Source organism: Podarcis vaucheri (genome assembly GCF_965113315.1).
Source record: "Podarcis vaucheri genome assembly, chromosome: 3".
NCBI lineage: Eukaryota > Metazoa > Chordata > Lepidosauria > Squamata > Lacertidae > Podarcis > Podarcis vaucheri.
In genome coordinates, this window is record NC_138761.1 from 94988728 (window position 1) to 94997083 (window position 8356).

General features: G+C 43.1%; 1 long non-coding RNA gene across 1 annotated transcript; it reads right to left on the reverse strand.

The window, feature by feature from the left end:
• Window positions 1-4927: 4927 nt before the first annotated feature.
• Window positions 4928-6327, reverse strand: LOC309528946. The gene is made up of 2 exons (XR_014218002.1): window positions 6114-6327; window positions 4928-5744 (listed from the first exon to the last, which is right to left on the reverse strand). It is a non-coding gene; the product is annotated as an uncharacterized lncRNA (long non-coding RNA).
• Window positions 6328-8356: the final 2029 nt, after the last annotated feature.

The window sequence follows — 8356 nt, forward strand, 5'->3', positions numbered from 1 at the left end:
AACCAGGCAGAGGGCCTTCTCGGTGATGGTGCCTGCCCTGTGGAGCGCCCTCCCATCTGATGTCAAGGAAATAAACAACTATCTGGCTTTTAGATAAATCTGAAGGCAGCCCTGTTTAGGGAAGTTTTTAATGTTTGATGTCTTATTCTGTTTTTAATCTGTTGGGAGCCGCCCAGAGTGGCCGGGGAAATGCAGCCGGATTGGTGGGATATAAATAATAAATTATTATTATGTTGTTGTTGTTGTTGGCAGGGCCAAAGGGAAAGGTAAGTGAAGCCAGATTCCATTAGACTTCCAAGGTACGACTGTACAATTAAAAAAATGGGTGGGATATGTTCTGGCCAGTATGGAGTGGAGGGGAAGAGCTTGGAAAGTAAAAAGGCAAGTAAGACTGCTGTGAAACTTTGCCAGATCTTTCAGCATATATCTAACAGCGCTGTGAACTTCTGCCTCACCTTTAAGCAAAGCTCAGCACGTTAAGCGCTTAACTGTGAAAACAGAACTTGTTCAATAATTCTCCCTCAAGAATAAATCTTAAAGCCATTTTTAATTAACATCTCCTTTGACTTTTGTTTGGGAGACGATACGGTGAATGTCAGCAAGTGCTTATGAAGATTAAATGGAATGAGACTTGAGCAAGTGCAAGGATAGCCTGCTTCTTGCTGCAAGCAATGTTATTAAGAGTAAGCGTGTGTCACAAACTATTTCAGAGATATGTCAAATTACTTACATTAGATGGAAAGATGAAGGGGGGAGGGGAAGGTCTCAGTCTACTCTTTCCTTTTGCCAAGGCTTCAGAACACGCTTAAGTAGGAAATTAGGTATGTGAAAATTCCTGTTAACTCCGGTCCTGTTCAAACTAAAGATGGGAGAGAAATTGGATTTTGTTTGCATTTTAATGAAAAAGAATCTAATTCACACTCCTTGAACCAATCTGTGAGCCAAAACACAGCCACGCTTTGAAATTTTAATGTTTCCAAATTTTGCAATGCCGTTCTCCAATCCAGTTCTACGAAAATGCATATATTAGGGGGAAGTGTGCCTCAAAATGCATATATTTGTGAATATAGCATGCAGAAATGCAATATATGTATGGAAATTGCCTGCAAATTTACGTATATTTATATAAGCAAGGCTTTTTTTTCAGCCAGAACTTGCCAGAACTCAGTTCCAGCACCTCTCAGGTGGGCGCCATTATCATTCTAAAATAACGAGGAAGGTGTTCGTGATGAGTTCCGGCACCTCTTTTTCTAGAAAAATAGCACTGTACGTAAGTCAAAACTGCATACAAAAATGCATAAGAGAAAACATCCACTAAAAGGCTGGCAAATTACAAATTGCTGCAGAAATGTGGGGAGCTGAATTAAAAATGGGGGGAATGAAAAACAGAGTGCATGAAGTTGGCAGATTTTTTCCCCCATTGTTAGTTCACAGTCATGATGACATCTATGTGAGCACCTTGATGTGTTGCTGCCAGGCAATGCTCACGTTCATTCCATTTGTGAAGCCCGTATGGGGGAGCTAAACATGAAATCTCTTCTCTGTGAGGCTGCAAGTAGCTGTAGAAGTGCTTGACTAATAGCCCGTCTGCTTTAGCATCCAGTTCTCACAGTGGCCAACCAGATTCTTCTGGAGAACCTGCAAGCAGGTCCTGCACTCTGCCATCCTGTGGTTTCCAGCAATTGGTACTGTGATGGCCTGGGATTCAGACTCAGAGGCTGAACCTGAGGAATCCCAGCCTGCACAGGATTCCCCGCCTCCAGAACCAGCTGAGCCAGGGCTGGGGCCTCAGCCTGAAGGGTCCTCACCTGTGCTGGATCCTCAGGTGCAGGCACCAGCTGAGTCTGCTCTGGCCCCTGAGGGGATGGAGAACCCATTGCCTGCAGGTGCTCCACTCTCAGCCCCGTCAGGGGAAGCTGAGGTTGCCTCTGGGTCCGGTAACCCTCCAGCCTCTCCTGAGCTGCAGAGGCTCAGGGCAGAGAGGCGGAGGGAACTAAGTTCCCGCAGGAGGAGTGATCGCCTACAGGCCAGGAGAGGCGAGTCATCTGTGGACCAGGGCCACCCTATGCCTCGGGGCAGATAAGAGCCAGTCAGCCCCAGTCCCAAGTTGCGGGATCAACATTGTTGGTTGCTAGTTCCTGCCTGCACCCTGTCCTGCTTTCCTGCCTGAGCTCCTGACCCACCCTGGCTCCCTCCCTGCTTGCATGCCTGTTCCTGACTTCACCCGACTCCCTGCCCCGCACCCAGTTTCAGCTACTATGGACTGCCTCCACGTTGCACCTTTGACCACAGACCGGACTTGGACCTCACCTCTCGGGTAACCCACAGGACCAGCACAGGTACGGAGAGGCATTACTGCCCCCCACAGTAGAAGCAGAGCATAGTTATCATGACAAGTAGCCATCAAAGGTCTTCTTCTCCATGAATTTGTCTATTCCTCTTTTAAAGCCACACAGGTTGGTGGCCACCAACTCAGATCTAAACCATATTAACCTCATATGGTCCCAGTAGGGAGCTTTACATTGGTATGCATCAATCACTTAGAATATAAATTATAAAATGGGAATATATATACAAGGCTCTGTCTAACTAGGAAAGGGGGGGGACCAAGTGATTAGTGAGAAAAGTCTGCTCAGACTGAATGAGGATGGCCCAATAAAAATATAAAAGGAATCAGCATGAAATTTGATTGCAACGTGATGGTTGGGTAGATTAACTATCACAAAGAGAAGTTAAAACATAATGAATTCTGAGATGCAGGAACTTTCTGTGGAAAGTGTGTTAAATTTTGCCTGCTCCATCCAAGTGTAAACAGATCTGAGGGTCTTGACCTCCTTCATTTTCTTTTATGGCTGGCATAAAACTCTGGCGTGTGAGAGCAATTAGGGCTGTACAGGAGGAAAAATAATATTAACAAAAAAAAAAAAGTGGGAGGACAGGTTCTCTTAAGAACAAGCACTCAACAGTGAGATGGTCACAAAAAAAGCAATTGCTGATTGAGCTGGAAGCTATGTTTTCAACCAGATGACAAAGAAGTTGAGATAAATCCCAACTCCAGTGCTGATCTTCAGATATCTCCAGTCTCTCATTCTCTCCCTTGTGGAAGCCTCTTGTAAAATACAGAAAGTCCCAGTCTTTGATTGTGTCTGTTACTGGTATGAGGCAGTGGTGGAAAACCTCCAGCACATAGGCCCTTTTCCTTAAAGATCAGGTTCATCAGCTAATCTTGAACACTTTGCACTTGATGTGACCTTTAAAGATGAAGGCGCATGAGATACATACATGTATACCTGTGGTAACTAGTTAGCACATAACTAGCATACATAGGGGACGCGGGTGGCGCTGTGGGTTAAACCACATAGCCTAGGACTTGCCAATCAGAAGGTCGGCAGTTCGAATCCCCGTATCAGGGTGAGCTCCCGTTGCTCGGTCCCTGCTCCTGCCAACCTAGCAGTTCAAAAGCACATCAAAGTGCAAGTAGATAAATAGGTACCACTCCGGCGGAAAGGTAAACAGCGTTTCCGTGTGCTGCTCTGGTTCGCCAGAAGCGGCTTAGTCATGCTGGCTACATGACCCGGAAGCTGTCTGGGGACAAACGCCGGCTCCCTCAGCCTATAGAGCGAGATGAGCGCGCAACCCCAGATTCGGTCACGACTGGACCTAATGGTCAGGGTTCCCTTTACCTTTACTTTTAGCATACATAGCACGAGCAGTTATGTATAAGCAGTTTGCAGGAATAAAAGACCACCCCACCCACCCACCCAGGTTAAGAAATTTCTTCTGGGCCTACACATCCCTAGCTCTGCCCCTTTAACACTGGGCCACGTCCCAAGGCCCAACTCGCACATTAGATTTTTGACAAAGCTGGTGACCTCGTGGCGTCGCTAGGTCTCACCTCTTGTGTCTCAGGCTTTGGGATGCTGCAGACCTGCAAATCCTAATCAGGAACAGTGACGAAGTCAACATTTTTGATTAGAAGACATGGTTGTCACTGGCTCTTGCAGGAAAGCATGCCACACTGGTGATGTCTGAATGGTAAAATCACATGAGATAAAGAGAGCATGTGGAGAGTTACTCTAGGAGTACTAGTAGCTCCTAGCAAGATGCGTTGATATGGAAACTTCCTGTCTGGTCAACCAACCCACATTACAGATGCATTGTGGGTGCAGGTGTGAAAAAGTGGAATCTCCACTGCATCAGGAGCATATATAGTGGGCCTTAATACAATGGCAAGTCGTGATTCATTCATACAACCATTTGTCAACATATGCAAACATAGGCTTAAATGTTCAACCCAGAATAAATCCCTATCGATGTCTTTAAATTAGGCTTTAAATTCTACCTTATCAAGGAGCGTTGGGGGCCTGGCTGAGAAAGGAGTAAATCACCTTCATTGGAAGGAAGCTGGCACTGCAGAAATCGATAGAAAATTGCAATTTACAGTTTAATTAACCGAACTATATGCTAATTTGTACTAACTGGTATGGTTGAACCAGAACAATAAGCTACCTCCACATATTTCCCATATGCAACTGTTCTGCTGAATAAGACATGTTACAGTTTATTTATTGGACATAATCAGATGTAAAATATATATATATGAAAATTTATTAGTGCAAATATATAGTTTTTTAAAATACAGGGGGGAAATAAAGTAAAAGAAAATAAACACTCTCACTTCTTTAATCTGTACTCTGTGTGGGTCAACCAGGTATAAAAACAAACTCATACCGTCCAACTTTTTCAGACTCAAAACTGGGTCACATGTCTTCCAGGACAAGCTCTTGGCAAGTCACATGACCCACCCTTTGCTCTCACCCTGAAAAAAAATGCTTTTGCGGGGTGAGATCTCACAAGGCACCCAAAAACATGTGTTCATGAGATCACAGCCCCATGAGAGCATGACATCCAAAAAATATTGCCATCATTTCGGGACGCATCTTCAAATCATAGCCTAGCATTGCCATCATGTTTTTCTCAGTAACAAAATTTAATATACACTTTTTTAAAGGCACTCTCTTCTTGGAGGGAGAAAAGCAGCATTTTTAAAATGTATTTTTAGTAAATTAGTTTCATAACATCGCTTCTACTGGAAATCTGATTGTGTGATAAATGACAATTTGATGGCATTGCTTAGTCGCTAGCTATTTTAAAAGCTCCATCATTATACACAATAGGGACTTAGACTTCAATATTTCAAGCAAACTCTTCTTTTCTTTTCTTTTCTTTTCTTTTCAACCTCCCAATAAAAATGAAACTCCACGAACCTCAATACAGAGTGACAGTTGGGGGAAAAAATCTTCTATCAATTTGAACAACTTCATTCCTGAAATCAAGTGACAGCATGTCAGATCCAGGGTATTTCAGATTCATCAGAGCAGGAAACTGAAAACCAACATATTGAGACAAAGTTTTGAAATTGCATATATGGGGGAAAACATTTTTTTTGTTTGAATACTTTAGCACATTCAGGCAACGAAGCATCAAGGAGCAAAGTCTATCCCGATTATGTTGAATGATCAAGGACTACATCTTCACCATGCACATCAGTTGGTAAGTTGCTCTCAAGTCAATAGGTTCCACAAGCTCATACATAGATTCAGAACTGTAGCAACATGTAGAATTATTATCTTGGCCCCATAATATTGCTCCAGGCTAAATGATTCTAAGCTGAGTGATTTGTCAGCCCCTGCAGCATTCACTTCTTTTATTCAGCACGTCTGGATAACAGCATTTGATCAAATCTACTTTTTCTTGCTAGGGACGCAGGTGGCGCTGTGGGTTAAACCACAGAGCCCAGGACTTCCTGATCAGAAGGTCGGCGGTTCAAATCCCCGTGAAGAGGTGAGCTCCCGTTGCTCGGTCCCTGCACCTGCCAACCTAGCAGTTCGAAAGCACGTCAAAGTGCAAGTAGATAAATAGGTACCGCTCCTGCGGGAAGGTAAATGGCATTTCCGTGTGCTACTCTGGTTTGCCAGAAGTGGCTTACTCATGCTGGCCACATGGCCCGGAAGCTGTATGCTGGCATCCTCGGCCAATAAAGCAAGATGAGCGCTGCAGCCCCAGAGTCGGTCACGACTGGACCTAATGGTCAGGGGTCCCTTTACCTTTACTTACTTTTTCTTGCTACCCATTTGGAAAATCATTGCTAAGAATTTTTGTGCAGCAAAGATACACTGCAGCAAAGGGTTAACATCTGGAGAGGCTGACTTGAGTATTTCATGTTAGAATGGTAGGTATCAGAACTGATGGGCAATGCAACATTACCTTATGGACCCTGGAGAATAAAACTTATATCCACTGGAGATCGCTTGGAGATCACCTGGGTTAATGCCAATGAGTGGTGCCTAGTAGGTAACAGAAGGGTCCGAAGAAATCTCAATATAAATAGAAGGATTGGCAGCTGATTCAGGACAGAGAAAGGCCTTCTTTGCACAATACATAGTGTTGCATGCTACCCCAATCTTTGAGGGATGCGAGTTTCCTGGGGTTGCTCAGGAATAAGGCATTCACCAAGATCTATCTGATAAGTAAAGAAACTATTGTTCTATCTTTTCACCTAACACTTTTGAGCCTGTATATGGAAACAGAACAGGATGCAAAAGAACTAATTTATTATCTCTTAACAGCAGCAGGGGACACAGGTGGCGCTATGGTCTAAACCACTGAGCCTAGGGCTTGCCGACCAGAAGGTCGGTGGTTCAAATCCCCGTGACCGGGTGAGCTCCTGTTGCTCGGTCCCAGCTCCTGCCAACCTAGCAGTTTGAAAGCACATCAAAGTCCAAGTGGATAAATAGGTACTGCTCCGGCAGGAAGGTAAATGGCGTTTCCGTGCACTGCTCTAGTTTCAACAGAATCAGTTTAGACATGCTGGCCACATGACCAGGAAAAACTGTCTGTGGACAAACATCGGCTCCCTTGGCCAGTAAAGCGAGATGAGCGCTGCAACCCCAGAGTCGTTCGTGACTGGACTTAACTGTCAGGGGGCCCTTTACTTTTACCTTTAACAGCAGCTTAGGGCTACATTGCCAAATTCTCGAAGACCTTCCATCTTTGTAATTTGGACTGCTAATATTCTATGGTTTGACATTTTGCCTTCCTTGAAAAGTTATGTTTAAAAGTATCTAAAGGGCAGATACTTGGAGGCTGCAGAGTTTTGAAAAATTGAAAGGAAAGGTGCGAGACTGGTTTCACTATGCCCAAATTCTAGAGATCTTTAAAAAGGATAAAAAAATTGGTTTCCAGGTGGAAAAATCAAAATTAGAGTCAGAACTACTTGAACCTAAGACGAAAGTGCTTTCAAGAATGTATAACTTGTTGCTTAAATGGAACACTCAAGATGAGACAGTTAAATCAGCCATGATAAAATGGGCACAAGACATTGGGCACAACATTATGTTTGAAGACTGGGAAAGGTTATGGACCACCGGTATGAAATTTACGGCATGTAGTGCCTTAAAAGAAAATATTATGAAAATGATGTACAGGTGGTACATGACCCCAGTCAAACTTGCAAAGATATACCATTTGTCTGATAACAAATGTTGGAAATGTAAGGAGGCTGAAGGAACATTCTTTCACCTCTGGTGGACATGCCCGAGGGTGAAGGCTTTTTGGGAAATGATTTATAACGAGTTGAAAAAGGTATTTAAGTATACCTTTCATAAGAAACCAGAGGCCTTCCTCCTGGGCATTGTGGGCCAGAGAGTGTTAAAGAAAGATAGAACTTTCTTTTTATATGCAACCACAGCAGCAAGAATCCTTATAGCCAAATATTGGAAGGCACAGGAGCTACCCACGCTGGAAGAGTGGCATACGCAACTGATGGACTACATGGAACTAGCCGAAATGACTGGCAGAATCCGGGACCTGGGAGAAGAGGCAGTGGAAGAGGACTGGAAAAAATTTAAGGACTATCTACAAAAACATTATAAGTTATATGAATGCTGAGAATTTGCTAAGTTTTGGGAAAAACATGCTTCAGTATTGAAATATGAAAATGATGGAAATTAAGTTATGATTGTGAAAAGTTTAAATTTTAGAGTATATAATTAGATGAAAGTACAATAACACATGAAACAAGGTATCAATTTGCTGTTTATTTTTATTGTAAAGAAAGCAGGGGATGGAAGATGTGGGGAAGTCCAGTTGATTATGAAAAAAGATTCGGAAAAGTGAATTTTCTTTTATTTAATTTCTTCTTTCTTTCTGTAAAATCGCTTTTGCTGTGTTGTTGAAGACGTATTCTGACCTTGGGAAAAAAAGCAATAAAAAATATTATTATAAAAAAATAAAAGTATCTAAAGGGCAGAGCTTGAATAACTGTTTGTTTGTTTGTTTGTTTGTTTGTTTGTTT